This window comes from Rhipicephalus sanguineus, chromosome 5 (assembly GCF_013339695.2).
Source record: "Rhipicephalus sanguineus isolate Rsan-2018 chromosome 5, BIME_Rsan_1.4, whole genome shotgun sequence".
Taxonomy (NCBI): domain Eukaryota; kingdom Metazoa; phylum Arthropoda; class Arachnida; order Ixodida; family Ixodidae; genus Rhipicephalus; species Rhipicephalus sanguineus.
In genome coordinates, this window is record NC_051180.1 from 124354325 (window position 1) to 124380699 (window position 26375).

Consider the following 26375-nt stretch of genomic DNA (forward strand, 5'->3'; position numbering starts at 1 on the left):
CAGCGTTATTTCTTTCGTCATTTGCATGTTATAAAACACGTACAAGCAAGAACTCTTTCTTCAGTATCATGGAGCCACAAAAATTGTTTTATACAGAAAATGCGACAAAATCGTCATACAAATCACAGCTACAACACGCAGAGAAGCCTTCAAGTAAAAATCTTCCGACGAGACCGCTTGCAAAAGTCATGAGGACAAACAACGGGCTACGTATATGGGGCACTACATCTCGATTCGCAACAACCTGCGCTCGAGGGTCGTGTAGCCTTGGCTCTGCTGCACGGAACTTCTGGAACAGAGTATAGTTGTAAAACGCCTTAATGGATCTGAAGCGGCGATTGTAGCTGGGTCTCCAACGTTTTGTTCTTTCGATATCCTATAACTTGTGGTGCCTAAACATGGCGGCCATGTCGTGTTTCGCGAAAGATGGGAGAGACGTGAACGACATAAGAGAGCGGATAGGGAAGGCCACCTTCTCGAGATGAATAACCCCAGTGTAGGGCAAATGCTATAATAGGCGTCCGCCTCGATGCGGGAAGTCCTGCGTTCGATTCCCATATAGTGCCACCTGGCATTTACTGATTTTCATAAAGGGAATCTGAGAGGTACCCCGACGTCGCTCTCTCCTTGCACCGCAACTTTATGCTTGTGTTTATTTAATAATTTTTGCAACAGCCTGTTCGTGATGTCGTTCATTTATTGCGTCTGTAGCGCTTGGCATAGTAGGGTGTATTAAAACGCCGCTTTTTGGGTCGTCTAGCATCGCGTTTTGATATTCCTCTCTCTTAAATTAATAGCAGTTAAAAGTGCTAGTCAGCCGCCATGTTCAGCGCTGACTTTTCTGTTTTGTGTCTCGTGTGGTATATGTATATAGTCTGCCATTGCTACGAGCCAAAATTAGTTCCCTGGCGGGCATGAAATATCGCTTGCGGGTTCATTTCATGTTATCATTCTACGTTAGAAAGAAAAAAAAATCTGGGCACCGCGTGGTTTAAATTGCTGGCGTGCGCAAACACTCGAGGTTCATTTTTAAACCTGCTAGGCTGTTTAACAAAAAAGGAAAGAAAAAAGGAATACATACATTAGTTTCCCTTTCTGCAGGTGGCTACGGATGTGCGTACGCCTGTAGAGACCGTGCGTTGCAGATTCTCGTTAAGTTGTAAGAAAAAGAAATGGAATCCAGACTTTAATATTTCGGCTGGGATTTTACATTAGTTTCAACGGTTAGCGCTTTTTCGCATCGTTTCCTTACTTTCGCGCTCATTTTGACCCGCAGTTTCTCTTAGCACGTTTCCGCGTACCGTTATTTATCACTCCTGCAAAAAAAGACGAAAGGTTGTTCGTTGTAAACGTGATTTGTTGAAAACTGAAGCTTCTCTCTCTCTCTCATTCTTTCTATCTACTCTCATTCGCGCACGCGCGCAGACACAACCTGCGCGCGCGCACACGCACGGAAAAAAAAAAAGGAGCTATAGACGCCATGTGGGGAAAACAAAGATGGAGAGGCATGTGTGTGTGTGTGTGTGCGTACCTTATTTCCAAATGTGGACGGGCCCCAGACGATTGTTGTGCGCGTTGTGCGCACAATAAACGCGCACGACTCCGAATTCAGAAGCACTTGCGCGCGCGCGCGCGGGAATGCCGATTAATGGCTTTTCATTTCCGTTGCAAAAGCGCGCGGCCGCGCCGACCGAAGCCCCCTCTTCGCGCTCAGGAAGAGCGCTCGTGCGCGCGCGCGCCGTGCGTATACACACGCAGCCGAGGAAGAGGATACTGCTGCACCGCGGCATAGGCCGGCGTCGTAAATCACGCGCCGCTGTCAAGGCGTCGCGTGCGGGCCGAGGTTGCAGCCGCGCATTCTCGACGTATCGAGGGGGGCGGAGGATGCGATTGCGCATTTTCGCATTGGGTACCGGAGCGAACGAGTCACCTGCTTTTCCGCAGCCGATTCTCGAGCACCTATAGCTTCCGAGCTTTCAAAGTTCGTGGCTTCGATAAATAAAGCCTGTGATGCCGATCCTCTGCTTACTAAACAGGAAAGAAAGAAAGAAAGAAAGAAAGAAAGAAAGAAAGAAAGAAAGAAAGAAAGAAAGAAAGAAAGAAAGAAAGAAAGAAAGAAAGAAAGAAAGACGATAATGATGTCTGGAACGAATGGTGTAGAAAAGAGTTTAAAGAGCGATCAAGAATCCAGGCGAGGTGAACGCTGGCTCGCAGCCTCGTCATCTTGGCTGCGACGTTCGCACGAGCGATGCGGGGCTAAAGTGCGAAGAGCACGTTGGCAGCGCAGGCGCGTCCTCCCCGACAGAGCCCGACAGAGGGGGAAAGCACACGCGCCTCCGATAGACAGCCGCCGTCGCCGCCTCGGGGATTGTGGTTCTCATGATTTATATATAAAGCTATGTAGATACCTGCCAAGCTGTCGGGATGGCAGCCCTTCTCTTTCGAGCGGGGGACAGACGGTCCGATTTTCCATGCGATCCGACGGCCGACGCGGCGGTGGGGGAGAGGGAATGGTGGCTGTACGATGCTATGAAAGGTCACCATTCCGGTTTCCCCTCCGCCGTGTCGGACGTCGAATCGCATGAAAAATCGTACCGTCTGTCTCGCCCTTCGTGCGCTGCCCGAGGCGCCAAGGCTTGCCGGTCGTTTCTGATCGCCTGCGAGCCAGCACTCTTTATGTCCGAGGAGGGGCTGCGGCTTCTCCCCTGGCGTCGTTGTTGTTTGTGTGGTTGATGCCGGACCATCCTGCGCCTCCTCCTTGCGAGGGAGGGGATGTTCTCGCATTCCGAGTTCTTCCATTCCGGTTGCTATTTCTTATTCCTCTCCTGCTGCGGACACCGGTGGCTGCCTGCTCGCCGGCGGGGTTGCACCTGTGAGATGAGCGCGCAGAAAAGAAAAGTACGAAGAGCCCGAAGATACGCTCGAAAGGACCGGATTTACTGCCACTGATGTATTCAACTTCCCTCCTCCCCTAGCTCGGACTCTGCGGAGGGAGAGGATGCAGATAAAGGAAGATTGGAAAAGGGAAGGTTCGGAGAAAGGAAACGGATGGAGAACAGAATGGGAGCCAACGGGATGTTCTTTTGCGATCCGGCGAGGTGGAAAAAAAAAAGTAAATGCTCGGCCAGCGTCGCTGGCCGGCGCTCACAAAGCAATCGTGTGATGAGAAACAGCGAGCGCTGTTTCGTTCCTCTATCTGGCCCGGGCACCGCACGCACGCACGCACTTGCGTCTGTTTGCCTAGTTAGTCGTCGTCGTCGTCGACGCCATCGTAAGGAGAGGCCCACAGCTTCGCGCTCTCGCCCCGTGGTCCTAGACTCGCTCTCTCTCTCGCTTTATCCTTTTTTTTTTTTTCTCGCGCCTGCTGGCTGCCCACAGCCGCGGTGGGACGGCGTGTGGCCCTCGCCGTAATCTGGCGAACGACTTCGGCGGTTGTTGCTCGGCGCAAACACCATCGCGTTCGCGAGTGTGTTTGTGCCAGGCAGTGCACGACGGCGTGGTATGAGGCTCTCTCTTGGGCGATAAAGAAGAAGGATTCGAGTCCAGGGAAAGCGGGGGGGGGGGGGGGGGGGTTTGAGCGCGGGCTCGGGCGAACCGAAGGGGCCCCGCTGCTATCTCGCTGCGACGACGCCGAGAAAAAAAAAAAAAAATGAAAGGGTCGCCGGTTCGTATCTCCTCCGCCAACGTGGAGGGGAAGCGGTCGGCGAGGGCATTTTCGCCGGACAGGTGAGTGCGCTTGTATACTTCCTCTTTTATTTGCTATTTCTCCTCCTCCTTCTTCATTTCTTGCGTATATGTTTATACTGACAAGGAAACGAAGGCATCTTCGGCTGAACCTGTCCTGGCCTTCCGCTTTCCTCGCACGCTTCCGCGCGTCCCGGCCTTGTTCTTCTCAGCGTCAGTTGCCTTCAGCCCCCGCCCCCTTCTGCGTCTTTTGTTTTCATCCTTTCGTTCCAGGTGTCGCAGTCATCTTGGAATGCGCGCTGTTTGCCCGAGCGCGCCTCTCGCAGAGAAGGTGCTCTGCAGGTCCTGTCCCGGTTTATAACAGTGGCACGCTATCGTTGTATAGCCGCGTGGGCACGGACGCCAGTCGAGCGTTCTTTCCGCCAGAGCACACTGCAGGTCAGGAGTGGTCGGCCGGTCGGATTGGATGTATGGAAGCGGACCGAGCGGCGCTGAAGAGTTCCGTTGGGCGCTCGGCAGTCGAGGCCAGCCAGTGTACGACTCGCTGTCCACTCCGCTCTCCTGGTGCTGCTGCTGCTGCGGCTGGCTGGCTGGCGGGCCTTCAAGCACTGCTTCCGCTGCTGCAGCCGCCGCGGATGACTTGCTCCCAACCAGTGCGGCGCGCGCACGCACCGCCTATGATTAAGGCCCGGCCTGCCGGGTGGCCGGTACGTGTGTGTCTGTATGTACGCGCGTTGCGCGCGCTCTCTTTCACTCTCGGAGCCCGCGGACTCCGGTGTGTTTGCGCAAACCCAGTGCCACGTCAGTGCTCGAAATGAAGGCGGGCACAGAGAGACAAGATGGCGGAATGAAAAGAGAAATAAACGAGGGAGACGAAGAAAAGGTGTATCCGCCGGCCGCCGCCGTATCAAAAGGTGATCTCCGTTCTCGAGATTGCTGTTGACGCAAAGGGGGAGAGACGAAAAAAAATAGTAATAACGAAATGTGAAGGGGAAACGCCGGGCTCCGTGTGTGTATACCCAGGGATGCTGTTTCCTGTTGCGGTATATCGGCTGTTTCCTTCGGTTGTGTCTGCGCGCAGGCAGAGAACTTTTCTCTTGCCCTCATAATCCCGGCCGCAGTTTCGTTTATTCTCGCCCCCTCTCTCAGACGCTCTCCGTAGCCACTCGCGGTTCGTGCGATTCGCGCCCTCCGCGCGTCGCCTGTTTGCGTTCCTGTTCCTTCTCTTTTGTGGATGCCCGAGCCGAGCGCAAAATTGTGTGCGCGTTTGTGTGTACGTATCGAGCGTGCGTTTGTGTGCGCCCTGTGCGTGTGTGTTTTGTGGACGCTCAGTAGAGAGAAACGGCTTCCGTTGCTTTTAGCCGCCGGAATCGTTTTCTTTTCTCTCTTCTTCGCGCCCAAATGCATTCGTCTTCTCTCCGATTTCTTTTAATATTTTTTTTTTCGGGTGTTGTGTGAACCTGTGCTGCGCCGCAGCCTGTGATCGTGCGCACGCGAGGGAGGTGGGTGAAGCGAAGCTTCGCAACAAGCAGCTCGGTTCCGCATTTCTCTCTCTCTCTATCTTTTTTTTTTGCTTTTCTCGCACTTCGCTCGTGTGTGTACACGGAGAGAAACTATACGAAGGAAACTGTCGCAATTTCTGCCCAAGCTGCATTGTTTCCCGCGGATCCGGAAATGGCGTTACAATTTCGTTTCGTTTCCTAACTAAAACTTTGTTCCCTGAGTCTGCGCTGCTATCTGTTCTCCTCCATGCGTCTTCTCTGCCCGATATGATCGAGAACTTCTCTGCTGATTAAGAAACACGCCCCGTTGATCTGTGCTAATCGTATTCTCCGTAGTTCGGAACCCGCCATTTCTAGCGTGCTAGCCCGGGGACTTTTTTCGCAAGGGCTGATGTTACCGTTGTGTCTATAGCTTTATAAGCTTCGGTTGATGCTTTCTTTCTTACTACTTTAGTGTGCGGCTTCGTTTCGGTCTCCGAAAAACGGCCTCACCTCCAAGCTGTAGAATTAAGTCCTGCGCATTGTGGCGTAGGGATAGTGCACGTCACTCGCAGAACGTCTGTGTATACTGCACACTGTCCTCGTCATTCGCATCTGCTCTCTCTCTCTCTCTCTCTCTCTCTCTCTCTCTCTCTCTCTCTCTCTCTCTCTCCTCTCTCTCTCTCTCGCTCTCTCCTTTTCGCTTCCTTTCGTCTCCGCAGAGCAGCGGTCCAGAGACAAATCATCTCTGGCCAATCTCTCCGCTTCCAGACGGCTCACTTCATTGTGTTGGCAACCGCAACATCATCATCATCATCAGCCTGTTTGCGCCCACTGCAGGCAAAGGCGTCTCCCATGTTCCGCCAATCAACCCGGTCCTGTGCTTTCTGCTGCCACGTTATACCTACAAACTTCTTTCTCATCTACCCACCTAATTTTCGGTCTCCCCCTCACGCGTTTGCCAACTCTTGGAATCCAGTCAGTCACCCTTAATGACCACCGGTTATCCTGCCGACGTGCAACGTGCCCGATCCATATCCATTTCTTCTTCTCGATTTCAACTATGATATCCTTAACCCCCGTTTGTTCCCTGACCAACTCTACTTTCTTCCTGTCTGTTAAGGTTACACCTATCATTTTCCTTTCCATCGCTCGCTGCATCGTCCTCAATTTAAGTTGAACCCTCTTTGTAAGTCTCCAGGTTTCTGCTCCGTAGGGAAGTACCGGTAAGATGCAGCTGTTATATATCTTCCTCTCGAGGGATAGTGGTAGACTACCATTCATGATTTGATAATGCTTGCCGAATGAGCCCCATCCCATCCTTATTCTTCTAGTGATTTCACTCTCATGGTTCGGCTCCGCGGTTACTACCTGTCCTAAGTAGACGTACTCCTTTACAACTTCCAGTGTCTCGCCACCTATCTCAAAACGCCGTTCTCTGCCAAGATTGTTCCAACCGCAACAAGCAGTACTTAAGTATGATTGCCTTATGCTTGGGTTCTTTTATTGCCATTGTGTGATGGCCCACACAGCTCTTTCTCTCATACGTCGTAACCTAATCGCAGTTGCTCTTACACCAGCACATATTACTTTTATTCTTTATTTTTGGCATAACTCTTAGACGGCTCTGCCAGGTCGTATACGGTTAAGATGGCGTCCTTCTCCGCGTTCTCCTTGCGCAGCGCGCTTTCTTTACTTTTGTCAGACGCCTGCCTTCGTCCCAGTTTACAGTGGCGTGCCGAAGCGTGATCCCGCACACCGCGGCGGCGGCGCGCCCAGGTGCCCCGTTAATTAGTTTAGTCTGGAACCGCTAAAACTTTTTTTCCCGGAGGGGGCTCACGCACGTCAGGAACAATAAGGCTTCTCGTCGCGCCGCGCCGCCGCTCGAAACTATAATCCACGGGGCTTGCCGCGCGAGCGGGCAAGAGGTGAGAGCGGCGAACGATCAGCAGCAACAGCGGCACCGACAGAAATAAGAACACGACCGTTTTTCTTTGTTTTTGTTTCACGGATCCTTCCATCATCCTATCGAGCAGGCTCCAGAGCGTGCGCGCAGGCGCGCGCAACTATAACGGGTTTCAAAGAAGGTTCGCGCGAAGAGAAAGGCGGGAATTTTACAAGCGAGCGTCTTTTCCCTTTCGAGGCAGAGCGGCCGCCCTGTTCTCGGGCGCGAGCCACGCTCGGTTGGCTTGGGGGCTCGAGCGGCCGTTCCTCGTCGTAAGGTCGCCTCAGCGGAGGCCGGACGCGGGCCCGTGCTCACTTGCGTGTGCTCCTCTGTATCTCTTCCCCACTCCCCACTCTCGCTTTTCACCTTTCGGACCTCTTCGTCGCGTGCGTAAGCTGAGTGCCCTCTCTCTTACTCTCTTATCTTCCGAGATCTCCGAGAGAAGTGGCCGGATTAGGGGCGAAGGATTCGCGTTTCCTTTTAATCCTCCCGGAATTATCGCGCTCGCATCGCCGCCTCGGCGACCCCTCTCTAGCGGTGATGCCGAGAGTGCAAGCTCGGCATCACAAAGGGAAAAAAAAACCTGGCGTGGTGAAAAGAAAGTTTGGATCAACAACAGCCTGCACGCAACTTCCTTTCGGTGGCTCGTGCGGAGATTCTTACGCTCTGTCCACGGGAACGAAAAGATGAAAGCGACGATGGGCAGACAGTTGCAGTGTGGACGCGTGTTTACTGACATGCCTGCACCAATTCTCTTTGGGTGCGCTCGTCGCCGGCTGGTATAATAGAGCGAGCTGTTTATGTATGCACGTAACCTAATTAAGCCAACAGATAATGAAGCTAAGGGAGGCATAGGTAACAATATTTGGAGTTTGAACTGTAGTGTAGTAATTATGACATAACTGTTAAGAAATTAAAGCGGATGAAAAATCAACTTGCCGCTGGTAGGGACTGAACCTACAACTCTCTGATAACGCGTCCGGTGCTCTACAAATTGAGCTATGGCGGCCCCTATGCCTCACTTGGCTACATTGTCTACTGGTTTTGACCAGCTTTTGTCTAACAAAACAAGGAAACGAGCCTTTGATTAATTTCCTCTTTCGTTCTGTTTCCTTCGTCGTAGCGTTATGTTTGACTACTTCCATATTATTTTCCCTCTGAATGCCAAAGGGTGCTTTTCGTTTCCATGGACTGCAGTCGACACGATGTATTCAACGCACGTACAGTCGCGCTCAATATGACTCAATATGGCTCCAACTTGCTTCATTTTTGTAACTTAACATTATTTTCTTATTTGGGAACATACCCCAGTGAGAAAACAGCGCTTAGTTGTAGAAATAAGGGCTAGTGGAAGGAATCCGAAATATTTAAACCCGTGAGGCCACACGCTCCCGTGTTGCAAGTCATATTGGGCGCGACTGTACGTGCGTACGTTATGTCGGGCAGCTGCTGTTTCTCGCACTTGTTGACCTCTCGGCGCAGCGCTGTCTCGTCTACTCGTGAGAAATAAGAGAAACCTACAGGACTTTGTCGGCGACAGCTGTTGCTTAGAACCTAGGACGTTAACTATTTCTCCGTAGTCCATTCGGCGCGTGCCGAGTAGGTCACGCGCGTTAGCGTCACTGAAGCCCGCGGTTCCAACCTAGCCAAAACGTGCCGGACTTGCCAAATGTCTCGGTGCTTTCAGGGCCCATAATTCGACGGTCGGTGCGTGGTGAGCGCATTCCGCCGAAGGCGGAGTGTCATAATGTCGTTCTGTTAAAAAAAAGTGGCAAAAAAAAAAGTGGCGATGAACGACTCTATTGTGGGGTTGAACTTAAATGGAGACGGTCTTGCGCTTACAACCGTGGACTTGCAGAGGCCTACAACTGAACCGTCTTGGCCACCTCCGTGCGACGGGCCTCAGGCCTGGCCGACCACTCGACCTCGGCCGCTGGATCCGTGGACCTTACCGTCGATCATCCCCGCCACGGTGGTCTACCGGTTATGGCGCTCTACTGCTGACCCGAAGGTCGCGGGATCGGATCCCGGCCGCGGCGGCTGCATTTTCGACGGAGGCGAAAATGTTTGAGGCCCGTGTGCTTAGATTTAGGTGCACGTTAAGGACCCCGGCTGGTCGAAATTTCCGGAGCCGTCCACTACGGCGTCTCTCATAATCATAGCGTGGTTTTGGGACGTTAAACCCCAGATATTATTATTATTAGTACCATCGGTCATTGTTAGACTTTATACACGAAGCAAATTTACATGTGTACTTTTGACACCACTAATTACCACGCCTAAGCGCAGGCTTTCGAAAAAAAAAACTGTGTATAGTCGATGTTAGTCATATTTAGCCAAGAATAACCGCCCTTTGCCGACATGTAGCCAGCTCTGTAGCCAGTACTTGTAGTATGGGAATAAATGCGTAGCTGGATTCGGTCAGAGTTCTGTATCGTACCCGCTTCAGAATATGGGTGAAGGAGTTTCAGAAAGGCATTGTTACCCAATTTAGTTACGTAGCGGCGTTCTTTAAGGAGTTCCATCGAAGTAACGTTGCTCCTTTTGAGACGTTGAACGCGAATAAATGAGTTACTCGATCTCCGCCGCCCAGTTCGGGTCGCCGAGCACAGACCCACGACGATGGGTGAAACAAACGAGTACGGAAGCGTATATACTATCAGTGCCAGTGATGCAGTGGATGGACTTCACCCCTTTATTGGTGAGAATCAGTCTTCGCCGCTTAAAATGAAAATCGTCGCTCGCTTTCGAACGACCTGTCGCGTGCGCGCCATGCGTCTCACTTACGGTTATGACTTCTCCTCGAGTCTCACTCGCGCCGCCTGTGGAAGGATGGGGCGTTTTTAAGTCTGCTGCTGCTGTGGGGGCGATTGGTGCGCAGCGCGGCGTGGTTGATCGCGTCTTCTTAAACCGAGCGCGCTGAATTAAGGTCGGCTGCAGCCAGAGGAAAGGGCGTGTATCGAAAGGGAGAGGGGGAGCAGTGATCGGACGCTGGGTGGGCGTAAGGAACGTGGCCGTTTAATTTAACGGCGCCGTGGAGCGCGTCGGGAGTCTCCAGTTTTTTCTTCTTCTCCTTCCCGTATGACCCGAGACGGACTCTTCGTGAGTCTGTGGGTGGTTATCGATTTCGCTGAGGTCATTATTCATATTAAGGGGGGTTTCGCGAGCAAGGGGACGAGGCAGGACTTTCGCGAGTCGCTGCCGCTGTGCGACGCGCGGATGCGTGTCCACGTTGCACGATGCCGTTGTTTTTACATGCGCGGTCATTCTCTTCATATTCGCGGCGGCCGCGCCGATGATGGCGTCGCCGGCTGGGGAGATCGTGGTACTTTTGCCGTTTTGTACACGGTACTTTGTGTCGTTCCATTGCTTGATGGGCTCGCGCGCATTTTCGCTACTCCTTGTTCGTTGCATATTGCATGTTCGGTTCGATCTTCGATTGCCTGCGCTCATATTGGAAGGAAGCGAGCGTGTCGCAGAAGAGCTAAGGATTCGGTCTTTCAACGTCCAAGACTTGAACAAGTTCGTATGTAATCCAGAACGTGTGAACAGTTTTGTGTCTATACCTTCTTTTTTGCCGCAGTGCGACTTTTCTTTTGATATTCAGTGTTCGACCTGTGTGTTTCCCTTGTTACGTGTTGGTGTCTGCAAGACTTAGCTTTTCTGCGATGCATGCATTTACCTTTCACATTTAAGATGCTGCAGCTGGAGGTAACGTGTCCCAAACTGCCGTTTTTGTGCATTGGGGGCGTGAACTAGAAAAGTGTACCGGCCTGCATTTACAGGATGACGCAGCACGACGATAACGACGACACAAAGAAACAAATACCACAGGACCAACGCTGACTGCCAACTGAAAGTTTATTTGAAAAAAAAAGAGAAAAAAATGACCTTTTATGCCCGCCTTTAAACCGACCTTCCAGCCTGCGTTTCTTGTGGCAGAGAAAGTTTGCAACAAACTCGAGAACTTCGTCTATACGCAGGTTTGTACGCTTAGGAATGTACTGTACACTTCGCAGAAAAGTTCATGGGGTTGTTCGCAAGAATAGCACAACTTTTTGCGCGTATTTTGTTGAAAACCACGTTACCCACCTTCTAAGCAGACTGCGGTGGCTTGAAGTTACTCAAGCCGGCAGCAGTAACGGGCGCACGTTTTGCTGATTTAGCGTGCGTCACAAAGCGCTCTTTAGTTGGCGCCATGGCCTTACCGCCGTCCAGAAAAAAAATGTATTATTATTATTATTATTATTATTGTTGTTGTTGTTGTTGTTGTTGTTGTTGTTGTTGTTGTTGTTGTTGTTGTTGTTGTTGTTGTTGAAGCATCGCCCGTTGTTTCACTGGGCACGCGGACACCATGTTGAAATCAAGTTTTTGACAAAACGAGTGTCTGGCAATGACCTCCTAGCTGTTTCGGGCCGGAATTACAACGGCGCTACGGCGTAATGTATATTGAAAACGCACTCGTCTGAACTGCGTGTGAACCGTTCGGAGGCCGGCGGTAGCATGATAGTGGTATAGCTTGAAGCGGGCTTCTCCTCGCAAAGGCTCTTACTGCAGTGAAGCCATCTTTCAAGCGTGCTTCGCGTGTTCTGCCGCTAGTAGGTGTTGGTTCTGCGCGTGTGCAAAGGAGAGGAGGAGAAGACATGGCGACCAGTTTCGTTTCTTTTGCTGGGTAAGGTAGTGCCAGCTCGATTACTCTGGAGAGAGAGAATGAGAATTGCATTGTGCGCATAAATTGCACGAGGAAATGAATACTTATTTAACATTTCGCATTTTTTTTCTTCCTATTTTTCGAATTTTGCGTCATTATAAAGGCTGGTGTGAATAGCTGAGATACGTGTACGTCTTGTCGACGGGAAGGTCTATCTCAGGCTGCGCGTGTTTAGCAGGCCGTAGCCCCACTTCGTGTAGGTGCGCCATTGCTCAGACGTGCTCGCTGCCTGCCTCGCACACGTTCGTTTGACGCGACTAAGCCTTCGCACTGCAGCGATAGCATATATGTGTCTGCGCCACCGAGCTACAACATTGAAAGATAGCACGCCTACTGAATCTAGTTCAATCAACCGCTAACAGCCAATTACGGGGTACCTCAATTGAACCCCAGGTGGATATCACGATGCGCGTACTTCGAGCGGCCAGCTTCTCCCGCGTGCTCGACTTGGATAGTGTAAAGTACCTCGGCGATCGGTTTTAGGCCGGTAAGCCGAGGGCCTTGCGAATGTCGACGATTTATGTGCAGTATGCGGGAAGATTCGTGCCTATAATACGAGCACCGTTACGCTGTAATTATTTTCGACTAACAGTCAGCTACGTGAAATCGGCGTCAGGTGGGGACTTCCCTGTTCGGCTGTCATTTTGGTATCGCTGGCAACATTGGTAGCGTTTAATGACGCGAGCTCAGGACGGAAACGTAGTTCGCTCTTTTGGGTCGGGAACGGTTTCGTGGTGCCGGCTGGGTCTAATACGCGAATCACTGCGGCGATGTTGCACGCAATTATCGGGACTCGTGGAGCGAGTCCTTGCGGCGCCCATGCCTCCCGTGCGTGCGCAGTTAACCACCGAGTGTAGGAGGGGAGTGGGTGGGTGCGCGACTCTTCCATTCTCCCCAGTCTCCTGACCCCCACTTCCACACATACGCACAAGCATCGAACGCGAGCGCGCTCCTCGCGTCTGAAGCCCGCGGCTTGCCCATCTGAGCGAAGCTGATGTGCAGACGTCTCCAGGGGAATCGCTCGATTCGGCAGCCAGGAATTCTAATCAGTTTTTGGCCGGTGGGCGGAGGGGGTGGGGGGACAAGGGGTGGCCTCGGGGCGCCACCACCGCCGCATATCGCCCGAAATAAGCGGGTGGGGGGGTGGGCGGACCTGTTTTTGAAAGAGACGGGCCGTCGCTTGCGTGATGGGCAGCGGACGTGCGCAGGTCGCGATATTTTCCAGCCGGCGTTTCGCCGCTCGTTGTTCGGCGGTGCCGTCGCTGCCGAAGTCGTGGATTGGGCCGCCGGGAGAATAGACGCCGGGAATGGGCAAGAGAGTTTATTTCCTTTTTCTTTATTTAACTCCCCACCGTTCCGTGTTCACTCTCATCTTTTCTATTTTTCTTTTCCTACCGGTACGTCCGCCGAGGCCTCAAAGGCGTAAACGCGTCAGTTGGAAGACAGCCGGCCGTTTTCTGTTGTGATCTCCGGGATATCGCCCAGCTTATTTATACACGTGCGATGTCTGATCACACTCACACTCACAAACACGCTCTCCCTTTCTTGGTTCCAACGCCTCGACAGCGCCGCGTCGTCTTTCGCGTCTGTCGGTCAGATCTGCCATCGGTCACCGGTGTGAGGTCACTTACGAAAACATTGACATTTTCACTTTGCGCCCGTGTATTGCGTGCGCGCGCATGTGTGTGTTCGCGACGCCGCGCCGCTTTCGTTTCGGGATCACGTAAATAAACCTTCGCTGACGCGGCTTCCCAAATGCACCCGGCTCGGCCGATTTCGTAGACAGGGTTTGACATCTTTGTCGGACAGCTCAGGACACGGTAAAACAAGCGGATATATTGTGCACTTTAGTAAACGCTCGGACGACTTTACTAAAAGTTTGGCGTTCGGGCAGTGAGTCAATTTATCGCGTCCAAGAGATGACCGTCTTGTTCTGTACCGCGCATGTGGTTACACAATCACACGTGACCTCACTGTGGTGCAGGCTGATTACATCCCAGTGAGACGGCAAGTCTCGCCGTTGTTGACGAAAACTGCAATCGCCGTGTAAGTCGTTAGATTGTGGTCGTATGACGAAATTATGCCTAGATTCGGGTAACTTAGAGCAAGAAAGTTATGCCAAAGCGTGAATTCGAAACTCGGTTATACTGGCTGTCCATTTTATTTATATGCGAATGCCCAGTTACTGATCAGCTTGGAATGAGTGGTACTTTGAGCAATGACGCCATTATGCACTGTACAAAAGGCGCATTGGTCAGTACAGTAGGCGAGCACTTTACGTAAGTATGCTAAAGTATGTTGAAGACCTGTGCAATCGAAGTACTGATAGAGGCATTGTGTGCAGTGTAGGTGCACTCGAATCATTCCGTGTCGTAGTGTGCTTTACACCTTGCTTCACCGCAAGGCTTTCAAGGCTGAATGTGTTTGTCGGGTTTAACATAAAGTCGAGGATGTGGATGACACATTTCATCCCCGAAAAACGTGCATCTCCGTCGTCTTAGCCAGCTTAAATGACATGTTGTCTCTTTGATGAAAAACTCGTGAACACGGGACGTCGCCGGAGCCGACGTTTCAACAAGTGGACTTGTCTTCTTCAAGGCTGCAACTGCTTTCCTTAGCGCGTGTATGTATATGCTTCTTACCCTTTCTTATGACTAGCCCCTTTTGTTCGGGTTAGCGGAGAGGGCACCAAACATATACGTGCACGCGCTGTCAGGAAATCAGTTGCAGCCTTGAAGAAAAGTTCACTTGTCGAAACGTCCTCTCCGCTGACACTCTATGTCCACGAATTTCTCATCTCTCCAAGCTTCCGCCTTCCCTCGAACTTCTGCCTTATGTTGTCTCGTCCTTTGTTTTTTGTTTTCATTTTAGAAATAGCGGTTGCATTATAAGCTTAAGTTTCGCGGAAGCGTTATTGTTATGTACTTCTAGAACGTTCGAAGCGGCGAGGTTTCCAACGAACCATTTCATTGCAACCAGTGTCGTTCGTGTTTCAAGGGTGTGCACTGATCTCGTTAGCGCGGGTGACGCGGTCATCTGCATTGCGAATTCGCGATACCGATACGCCATTTCTGCGCGCTGGCTGTCCGTACGCATGCTGGTTCGCGTGGACGATAATGCCAAGCTTCGGGCAGACAGAAACGTAAAGCGAGCTTGGTCTCTCGGTGGTTGTGGGTCGGCTGCCGGCATTATAGGGTCGCGGGGTGGTGCGTGCGCGCTGCTCGCTTGGTGCGCGCATCGGGCCGCGTCCCGTATACGCCGGCGCGCAGTTCGTGTACGATGAAAATCCTATTGACGCGGCAGGGCCGCGGTACGGGCGACCGACGTGCGTGTGTGTGTGTGCGTGCATGTGTGTGTACTACGTGCTCCAGCTCTTCCGACGGGCTGCCTGGCTGTCCGCTGACCCGTAAGCTACCGCTTCCCGTGGCCGCAGCGCTGGCGGGGCGAGGTGATTACCGGCCTTCCTCTCGTTCCCACCACTGGTTCCTCCCTTTTTTCCCCCCTCCGCCCAGCCGGATTTTCTCTAACGCTGGAAGAAGGGTGTCGCGGGCACGGGGTAGGTGCTGAGAGTTGTGCGGTGGCGTATGTGTGGCGTATTCGCGGGGAGAGAGAAGGCTAACGGTAGTCGCCGCTGATCGAAGGTGTTTAGAGAGGGGAGGTATAATGCGGCAGGCTGCTGCGTCTGTACGGTCGCGCCGGAGCTTCCGCGGCTTTTCTGCTTTCGTGCGCGAGGTTAGCGAAAATAATAAGGCAAGTTTCGGAGAGGCTTCATTCCCTGCTTTCCTTCCTTCCTCTTTCGTTTCGTTTTGTTTTGCGGAAGAGGCATGCGACGGTGGGTTTCGTTGTTCGATTTCCGTTAGGCGCGTATTCGCGCCCGTTCGTTCGCGAAGTGCACGCGTCCGTGCGTCTCTTTCCCTCGGCTCGTGGTGCTTCGCGTGCCTGGCCGGACAATAGAAATGGGTGGAGGCACGGGGTTCCCTCCGGTGTGGCGACCAAGCTGCATACTGCGTAGAAGGTGGCGGGGAGGGTGTTAGGCCCCATGCAATTCTAGTTCGCTGTGTTGTTGCGCGAAGAGAGCTAGGAAAGGGGGGTAAGAGGGATCGAGTGTGGAGTGTTGATGATAGCACTCTTGTGTGGAAACGGGTTATAGGCCGAACGAAATCGGGGAGACAATGCGGGTCCTCTCTTCGCTTCTCCCCGGAGGCTGAAGAAGCGAGCGGCGTCCTCGCGGGGCTCACGTGACGGCCCGCGCCGAAGCTTCCTTCGTGCCTTATAGAGGTGTGTGTGTGTGTTTGTGTGTGTGAATGAAGCTTGGCGCGTATTGAAAGAAGGACGCGCTCGAAGCGTAACACCTCTGAGAGCCCCTTCATTTAGCGTGCGGTGCACGACGACGAGGTGACTGTTTTAATTAGGCTGGTGTCTCTCCCTTTTTCCTCCTCTCTCCTCTTCTCGCTCCAGAAGGTGATCCGCATCTGCGAGCAGACAGACGTTTTAAAGAAACAGCCCGACAAAAGGCGTTTCCCCCTCACTTTGACAAAGCCCGTTCGTTTGGCCTAATCGAAGCGTGAAGCCGCCCGCACCTTCGGCGCCCCGTGGCTGCTCTCTTCTAGGCGGTGAACGGGAAACTCGGCGTGGATGGAGGTGGTGTATTAGCGCATACCCGAGGCCTCCCTATACGGTTCTTCGCATGCAGGTACACTGATCCGACGCACTGGGCGCGTTCGTCCTGAGCACGTGGAGGTTTCAAACTCTACAAATGAAAGAGAACAAAACAGAGACGACTTAATAAATTAGGTCGTGCGTTTTTTCGGTAATGCCGCGCGGCTGGTGTGACTTACGCGCCAATATTAAGCGCGCCGTAAGCCGAAGACGACGTAATATCGGGCGCCAGCTGCCACGCTCGCCCGTCGTCGTTCATGGTGTCAAAAAAAAAAAAAAAAAGAGAAAGTCTGGCTCGTTAATTTTGTCGGCTCGTCTAACGAAAGATTTAATTTCGAAAAAGAAACGAAAAAATTCAGGCGAATGAAACTTATCATTTTTCCCGCCGCCTTCCACTCGTCGACAAAGCTAATGAAGCGGCGCGACAGTGGGCTCGGAGCGGCAACCTGTGCCCGCCGAAAAGTGCCTCCCTGTTGATAGTTTACGCGGCGCGTGGACGGATTAGATTGGTGGATGCGTAGAGTGGTGGTCCGCAAACCGAAGCCGCCGCGCGCTTTGGCTGGCCGGCCGAAATGGCTCGCAAGATTGGAAATGCCATTGTATAGCGCGAGGACGACGCTCTCAACATAATCCGCTTGGACCGTACGAGCGCACGATCGCAACGGAGGAGGGAGAGAGGAGGAAGAGGCGCATTTTCGAGGCTCGTATCGAAGGAAGAAGGCCCCGCGTTGGCTCCTACGTCGTAGAGGATGCGCGGATGAGGGATATGGACCCGGAACTGTCCTGGTGAGAGGGACTTCTCTGAAGGAGGGAGAGGGCGTGGCCTCGGGAACCGTTTGCGGTGGTGAGCGGAAGCCAGAGCCTGCATGGCCTGGTCTGCCGGGCAGCGGTCAGGGAAAAGGTGAAAGCAAAGCGTGAAAACGGTCTGGAGAGGCTCCCGCGCTTCTGTTTGAAGAACCTTTGAAATTGATTCCATTCCCTCTTTCACTCGTTTCGAAAGCGGCTCGAAAATAAGGGAGTCGGAATGAAAGCGATCGCGGCTTGGATTGGATATTGTTGGCCGGTAACGCCGCGAGAGAAAGTGGGAAGGTAAGGTGTATGTGGGGAAAGCAGGAAGCGTACGTGGTTTGGAGGAGAAGATTGCTCCGTAAGTTGCTGCAGTCCGGCGTCGTATAGGACGGGCAGGTGCATTTGGTTAGGCGCTGCTCGGTTCCAGGTGCGAAGCCGGAGATATGCAGAGCCACCCCCCCCCCTTTTTTTTTTTTTTCGTGAACGGTGTATAGCGGCCTCGTGTAGGAACGAGATTGCGTTTAGAAGAGAGGCCTTTTGCGCGCGCGCTCGTTGATTGAGTCTGGCCGCTTCGTGCGCATCGAGTAAATCCGAGTGGTTTGCGCGGTGTTTTAAGGAATGTATACGCTGCTAGTGCACGTTCGCCGCCTTTTAGGCCGCTCTGATTGTTTTGCTCGGTTCGTGCGTGGGTTTTCGTCGGCGTCGCTTACAAGAGTCGGACCATAGCAGTCGTATGAATGCGGGCAGGATGGCGTCGCCTCCTTAGAGTTCGCGCGTCTGGGCTCTTGCTGCGCAGAGACATACCAAGTTGGAAAGTATTTCCTCGGAGCGTTCAGGGAAGGTGCGGGAAATTGAAACGGGAACAGCTTTGAACTGTCACTTTGTTTTAATATTTATCCGAATATGCAACAGTAGCTTAACCTTCAAAACGTACGGATTCATGTGCGTTAGATCTTAGACAGGCTTTTGGATAGGCGTATGTATATTGCTCTATTCTTTGGCGAGACACTGTTATCTTGTCCGTATGATGGCCGACATCACCCACTCATTGTATAACAGACCAATGCTTTTAAATTACTCTTGCAGAAACTGTCGCGAACCTTCGAGACACTCGATTTCGATTTTTTGATTTCCTCAGAGTTATGTTGTGATATTGTGCTCGGTTATCAAGGGCGAAAAATAATAGGAGACTCTATCAGCTTTGAGAGCGAAGCCTACTGTATTATACACGCACGCTCTGCATCTAGCGGTATTCGTTCAGTTTTGCTGCAGTTTGTGTGATTATTGTGCCCATGTGTTCACTGTGCGCAAGTCAGCTTGCGTACGTCAGAATAAGACGATTTTAACTTTTCTTTTTGTCTCAGCAAGTGCGTGTAGGCTTTTTGTGCTTTTTGACCTTTCTATTATACGTGTTTGTTCGCCTTGCTGTGGATTATGCCCTTCCTGCCTGCTGTAATGCTCGTAGGTGAGTGAGCGTTGGCGCATTGTTGCTATAGAAACCGCGAGCGAGAGACTGAGGCGGGCGTACCGGTGGTGCCCTACATCGTAGCTGATGCGCACGCTGTGTCGGGTTGGTGTCGGCCCTGAAGGTGAGAGAAAAGGGAGAGGGCGTATAGGTGACGGCCGTGTCGTTCGCCGAGAAGACGCGTCTGAGCACACGGCCGGGACCTGTCGTGTTTATGCGCCGCGCAGCGGTATAAGCAGCCATCATCACCCAGTGCGTTTGTCGGGGAGGAGTGCGGCGAGAATGTGAGACTGCGGCGAAGGCGGAGGATAGGTGTGCGAGAAGGCTGGGAGATGCTCGACAGCTGCAGCCGAGTCGGGATGTGTGTTAATTGCTGGGCCTGCCTGCCGCCGTTTTCCTTCGCTAAGCCGCGGATGCTGCATCGCGATAGCAGCAGCAGCCCGTACGTACACTAGACGAAACTCGCGCGCTGGCTGCTTGCCGGGAACGCGAACGAGCGTTATGTCAACAAGGCTAGTGGAAGGGATGGGAGTTCAGCACTATAGGCGTTAACGTATGTGCGGTGCCTGCATCCGACGGGGGACTGCCTGCCAAGCGGTGTGAATGAAAAGTGGGGCGAAAGTCGCGACTTTAGTTCGGAAAGTGGAATGTGCGTTTTGGAGGACGAACGTCGGCAGTAGTGGCGCTTCTTCCGGATGGCCGTACAGGTCACGTGTATCAGCGCGATCTGAATCGGTTGTAGTATTTGGTTTTGTAGGAAGCTGTTCACTCTTAAACCCCACCTTAGAGACTCGAAGTTTGGGATATAGTAAGGCGGCAGGCATATTGAACGGAGAAACGGCAACTACAGAGATATTGAAGTAGCAACGACGGCAATAGAGGAGGGAAAAGAGCTTCGAAAAACGCGCGGAAGACGATGATGGTGGGGATGTTTCCGTTGTAAGCTAGCCCTGTGATGAGCGGGTTAACAAGCCCGTACTTTCGGCAATGCGCACTGTGTGATGCTGCGATTGTAGCAGGTCGGTCTCAAGGCTGGGCGGTGAAGTGTTTCTCCTGTACACGACGTAACAGTGCTCGCGCGGAACGCCTGTGGGTCGCCGAAGGCGCGTTAACCTCTGCGCCGGGAAGTTCGTGCCGGGAACGACGATTTGGTGGGAGATCGCCGTGAGCGGCGTCGCGTCACGCGCACCGCGCGTGCGTGACTTTCCTTCCTCCCTTTTCTCTCTCTCTCTCTCTCTCGTTGCATGTCCACGGTGTTATATCTGAACGTCGTTGGAGAGGACTTCTAGTGAGGTGGAGGACTCGCGAGCGACCTCGGCACGACGCCGGTGTTGTACGCTGCTAATGGCTAGCGCTCTACGCCGAAGCGAAGGAGACTTAAGAGTGGCAGGAAGGCGTTGTTAACTATCGATCGTGTACGACACGGCAGCGGTGGGGCCGTATAATAGGTGTGTGCGAGCGGTCCGAGAGGCGAACGCGTGTGTGGGCCTTGCGTAGCTGCTGCCCTGAAAGCAGGGAGGAAGTCGGGGAGGCCCCCTGCTTTCTCTCTGCGCCCAGAGAAACTCGTTAAGGAGCGCCGAGCATCAGCAGGTGTGCTTCTCCCCCGGACGCCATGGCTGGCGCGCGTGCGAGCGGTCGCAGCGGTAAACACGCGATGTCCGGTGCTGCATGGCGTGCGTCGACTGATGCGGTCGCTTGGAGGAAATACTTTTATCGACGGTGCAGGGCTTTGACGAGGACACAGTGGGAAAATGGTGTTGAAACAATCCCCTGGAGCTCTTTGAAAGTTAGCGGGGCTTATAGTCCCTCATTCAGCCTCTCCTTGCGCGTACGATTTCTGTGCGCACCCGGGTCCTTCGGCGGGTATGAAGCTTTTCACTTCATGTTCGAGCGACGACTCGCATGACTAGGACACGCGAGTGCTTTAGACAAATAACAGCCAGCTATATGTTTTTGCGGTATAACTGTGCTCTCTGTTCTCGGTGGTGTGAACACAGTCGAGAAAGTGGACAGAACTGTGACGCAAAATGTACCTGGTAACCTTGAAACAATTATTCTTTAAGCTTTATTTATGTGCATTTTATCTCAGCTAGTATGCTATGCTGTAATATTTGTTTGCACTTATATCGCCCACTTCTTTTTCGTTCTGCGATTAATAGAGCAGGTTACATTTTCTTCGTATAATGTCTGTGTAGGTGAGTGCTCATTACGCGATTCAAATTACATTTGTCATTCCTCGAACATCACTCAAGGATAAAAAAAAACAAAAATGTCATTTTCGTGGAGCCTTTTTTTGACAGTGTTTGTGTTCTAATATCTGGCTAAGCCTCTAGACTAGGCGCAAGAAACTCGTCCTTAGCATGCACGTTTGTAAATTCCTTAAGTGATCGCTGATCGCGGAAAAGAGCGGTAAAATAATAATCGATACCATTAGCGCACACGACAGAGAAAGACATCATGGTCTTCCCGACTGCTACGTCAAACAGGTTGCTCGCTCATATCGAAAAAGAAAGAAAGTAAGACACGAAAAAGAAAGCAGATAAAATGAAAAGCTCGTGAGGCTGTCGGAGAAGAAGACCGCGCTCCGATGGATCTTCCCGAGCGCGTGCGTGTCGACAAGTCAGGTGCCAAAGTGGCAGCAAAAGAAAGAAAAAAAGAACAGAAAAGCCGCAAACACAACATCGGTTGGCACAAACAGTGACAGCAAGAGTTCGCGATCGATTTCTCTCGCGCCCGTCGTGTGCAAAGGCAGCGAGCGAGCGCCGCCGCGTTTGGAAATCAAGCGACAATCAGCCTGCAATCATCCTTCCATCCACACCGCCGCCAGCAGCACAGAGAGCGCGCGTCGAGCGCGCGCGCGCGCGCATGCGAGTGAGCGAGTGACGGAGGGGAGCGCGCGCAAGGGCGGGGCCCCGCCAGGAGGGACGAAGAAGATGCGGAAGATGCTGGGGAGGATGGGGAGCAGCAATGCGCCCGCCGGAGGGCGCGCGCGACGCGCACGCGCGCCAGCCGGGCCAGCGCGGCGCGGCGCGCCGCCTGCCGCTGCTGCCAGTGTTGCCGCCGCCGTCGCGCCGTGGGGTTCCCCTGCGCCCGTGTCTCCTGGAGCCAACCTTCTTGTGACGTCTCTCTTCTCGCCCACTCTTCTGGCCCGGGCCGCTTTGATGAGTCCGCGACGCTCCGCTCCTCCGTGCGCGCAGCCTCTCAAGCCTCGCCGACGCTAGGTGAGTGGGCCGGCCACGCACGCACGTCGCTTGCGAGGGGAAGAAGAAAAAAAAAGCAAGAAAAACGCGTTGCTTTTGCTGCCCGGACCGAACATGTGCGCCGTCGTGGCATGCCTCCTCGCTCGAGTCGCCGGCATTGCTCGCTGCGCGTTCCGATGGCGGGAGAGGAGCGGCACAGACGGCGTGGCGCAGTAAGCGGCCACCGCGTGCTGCTTGCTGCGTTTCTGTCATCGCGCGCGCGCCAGCGGCTACGTTGATTTGCGGTTTGGCACCCCGCGGCTGAAATGTCACTGCGCCGATGGCGCGAAGAGGATTAAAAAAAAAAAAAAAAGTTGCGCCCGTCTATCGCTTCGCGCCCTTCGATCGCTGGCCGTCGAGTGTTAGGCCACTGACATATGTCCTGCGTGTTCGCGTTTGCAGGTGTGCGGGGTGGTTATTTGGTGGAACGGGCTTTTAGATTAAGCTCGGCACGTTAGCGCCACTTCGGGCAAGCTTGGATTGGATACGCGTATCTTTCTCTCCATCGCCAATCGGTTGAGTGAGTGTATGTTTCGTACAGACGAATGTAATGCCGTCGTGTATTGCAGGGAAGTTGACAGACTACAAAGCGTGTAGGTAGAACGTGAGTGTTTGTTTTTGCCATGCTGCCAACGAAGGTTGTCTTAGTACTCTTCGTCCGAACGTCCGTGCCTCGAAGCCGCATCCAAACGGATTCAGTCTGGTCACGCGTAGTTGCTTTGTGCTAATATTAAAGTGTATTGAAGCGTACATTTTAGTCTATTTTCCTACCGTTTCGGTTATCAGTTTAACAGGTTTGTGCGAAGTTTAAAGCGAGTGGTCATAAATAAAGCTGCTTGCGGCTTTTTTCTGGCACACTGCCAGCGCTCAATCTTGTTGACATGCATAATGCTCTTTAGCTTGCCTAAGCACACCTTGAATACACAGAGCTCATGACGCTTATGTAAAATCGTGCACGAAAATTGGCTAGCTTGCAAAGTGATAGTCAGATTTTTGACGTTATATACGAACACTTGGCAGTGGCCATTTTTTTCGTCACGTCACGTTTTCAAACTCTGGGAATTTGTAGAGATGCGTGGTGTCACATACGTAGCTGAATCACCATTGGCTGATGTGTAGGCGAGAGTTGTACGAGTAGCTAAAGAGAGACGATGCAAGGTAGTAAAGGTTGGCCTGCATAACATGCGCTTTCTGCCTCGCCTGCAAGGGAGGTAATAAGGAGAAAATATGTAGAGAAGGAACGTAAGGGAAATGTGCCTATTTTTCCACGATGTACTGCAGATACTGTTAGTAGGTCAACAGGTAAAAGCTGCACCTACGCAGTTTGTCTGCCTGACGAGCCCGAAGCCACCTATATGTGTACATACGGACATCACGCTATCAGTACAGCTACTCACGTACACCAGTAGAACACGGAATGCAGCTGCAGACCGCTGTGCCTTTAAATATTATCAATTTACCGCCCGTCGGCTAATTGGCCTACGAAACGCATGTCTTCAGGGTTTGCTTTCACGCAACGCGAGACCGAATATAAATAACCATTTATTACTTAACTCTACTTGATGTAGGTCGGATGAGTCATTCGTCCGTCTGTTATTTCTTTTGCTCATCCGTTGTTCACGTTTACTAAACGTTCGTTATAGAGCTGGCAATAACGATCGGAACAAATCATCAACGGACTCTGAGAGTTTGATTACCCGGCCCCGGACTTGTTTACTATATAATGTGGTAACCTAGATCTTAGACTAAGTGAAACGAAGTTTTGAATTTTAGCGTCTTGCGCAGTACCAGCTTTTCTTAGGCTCTATGATAAGGTGTAGGATTTGTAAATGTTTTTATATTGTCATGTCTCATGGGTACAGGGTCAAACCAACCCTGTTTAACAAAGCGTCGTCGGTTGTATGGAACGCTTGCTGCGTTCTTTTTGGGGAAAAAAAGATGGGAAAAGATTTAAAATAATAATTGTTAAGGTTTTATGTCCCAAAATCACGATACGATCATGAGGGACGCCGTAGTTGAAGGGCCCCGCAAATTTTGACCATCTGGCGTTGTTTGACGTGCACATGTATCTAAGTACACGGGCCCCTATAAATACGCCTCCATCAAAATGCGGCCGCCGCGGCTGAGATTCGAGAAGATTTACAAACGCACGAATAGTTTACCTGTTGCCGTACACGGCAACACGTGTGCGTTGAAAACATTTTGAATGTGCTTGCTGCGCCCTTTCAGGCGTAATTTTATTCGTGGCGGTAATCGCGCGTTCTTTTTATTGCAATGCTGTTTATCCGCCCAGACGTACTGAAGTACAAACGTATCCAGCTTGTTCGGTAATTAAAATGTTATGAAAGGGATCATTGACAACCACCCGTTAGTAGCGCGAAGCCACAAGCAAATCCATGCATATTTCTCAGAAAGGAAACTGTTTCGTAACACGTCCGCCATCTTGCGGGATTCTGCAGAACTCATTTGACAATTAAAATGTTAGCTGCAAAATCACTGTTAGAAAACAGGGAACGACAGCTTGCCGTTCCGTGTGCGACTTTCCATTTGACACCCTCCGAAACGTCATAGTCAGTTCGCGTCATATATGCTTCGACAGGCGCACTATATTGAACAAGTGGTATCAACAACATTACAACAATATATGGCGTCATTTTAGTCGCCACAGGCTTGGCCTAATGTGGGGTTTGGCTACGAACCTTGATATCGGCACCGGGTGGCTTGTTGCGTTGTGATGTGACACGCTGTAACGGTTGCGACGGTGGACACACTCAGTAGTGTGTCTAGTACGACATTTGTGGCCGTGATTTCCTTAAAGCTTACACGGTTTGTTATGCCGTGCCGATCGCAAAAGTCGTCACTCGTTTTTCCCAACCGCTGCTGCTAGCTTGAGGTAGGGGTCTTAAGTAGGTAAGCATGGGCGGCTATAGCGTACCAGATTGTGCTGAGAAACTGAGGTGCCTTTCAATGTCTTCCTTCGCAAACATGGCGTACCATTAGAAGACTAGCTACGACTGCGTAATCGCTGGTTTCTGCGTGTTTTGTACTGCATTACACACAGGTAAACAAGTACCATTAAGCATAGGCGTGAACACGCGTTTCGAAAAGCATTGTCAAGGTGTATTCTCCTCTACGGCTTCTTTGGGAATAGCCAAAGCGTCCGTGTGTCGTCGCCTCCTCCTGCACTAATGAAAACAGCGCGAAAACAGAAATGAGATTAAGGGAACACGCAGCGTAGTGCCTGTTTGGTATGCTTCCTTAATCTCAGCCGCATTTTCGGCGCTGCTTGCTTTGTATGTGTTCTGACGAACGGGCACGGCTAACCAACACTTTGAACCCGTGTTTTCTTTTCTGTGGGTGGATGGTACGGGGGCGTATAGTTAACGTGTCTCTCATTGAAAATATTCCACTCTCGGTAACGAGACCGGCCACGCACGGCCGACCGACCGACCGATCGACCAGGGTCTCAATTTTTCCCGCGCTTTCTTTCCCGCGGTCCAGTTCGTACAGTTCGTTTCGTCACGTTTCTGGCGTGTGTAATAGAACGACGGCGGCTGACCGAGGGGAACGAGGCGGAAGGCAGTTTGCGGGGCGTGTATACTGAGATATATACCCTCTTCTGGCGACTGCTGCCCCTCAGAGGAGAGCAGCAGCGTCGCGAAGGAGAGGGGGATGGAGGCTTCTGTACGACGGCCCTCGTCGCTTCGAGAGCGTCGCAGTCCGTCGCGATCTCCGTTGGGATCGGGCGGGCGGAAGGAAGACACACACACACACGCAGTGGAGGATGCCAAGAAGGACGGAGGAAAAGAAAGAGCGCGTCCTCCCAGAGGGTATAAGCGCGGAGGTAGAAATGGAAGCAGGAGAGGAAGCAGCTGGTGCGATGCTGGCATCGCAAGAAGTAGAAGAAGAGGAGCGACGGGGCCCAGGCTTTGTTCCGCGCGGCAGATCGGAAGGCCTCGATCCTCCCTTTCGCCCTGCCTTTCTTGCGTGCTGCCTCAGTTCGCCGCTGTCTCGGCTCATTAGCCGCCCAGACATCCGCGTGAGCCGCAAGAATCTAGCCGAAAGCTTTGCCGCCCCGCTCTGTGTGTCCTCCGGCGGCCGACCGGCCGCTCTGTCAGTGTCCGCCGCTGTGCCTCCTCGTCGTTGCAGCGGCCACCGTCTCTATCTCTCTTTTTGCCGCGTCGTTTATATGTTGTCGCCGCACTCGCAGGTGTGTTTGCCTTTTGTTCGAGGGAAGCGTCGCATAACGGGCGCGCGACGAGGATATTTTTAACGACCGAACGGTCGAGGAGCTAGGGAGGAGACCGGAGACCTTGCGGGGACGCCAGTTGACGACGATGTGAAATGTGAGGTTGGCAAGTCGGTAGGGTAGGCGAACTAGGCACGACTCTGCGAGAACTGG

At 52.4% G+C, this 26375-nt stretch overlaps 1 protein-coding gene across 12 annotated transcripts in view; it reads left to right on the top strand.

Moving 5' to 3' along the window:
* LOC119394215 (poly(rC)-binding protein 3) overlaps positions 1–26375 on the top strand; it is a 434114-nt gene that overhangs the window by 185651 nt on the left and 222088 nt on the right. The window contains exon 1 of one of the 12 annotated variants that reach the window (XM_037661498.2): positions 21776–21955. The exons of the other annotated variants lie outside the window; for them this stretch is intronic. The gene's annotated coding sequence lies outside the window, so the exon portion shown is untranslated. Of the gene's footprint in view, positions 1–21775; positions 21956–26375 lie in introns of those variants that run through there. 12 annotated transcript variants of the gene reach the window in all.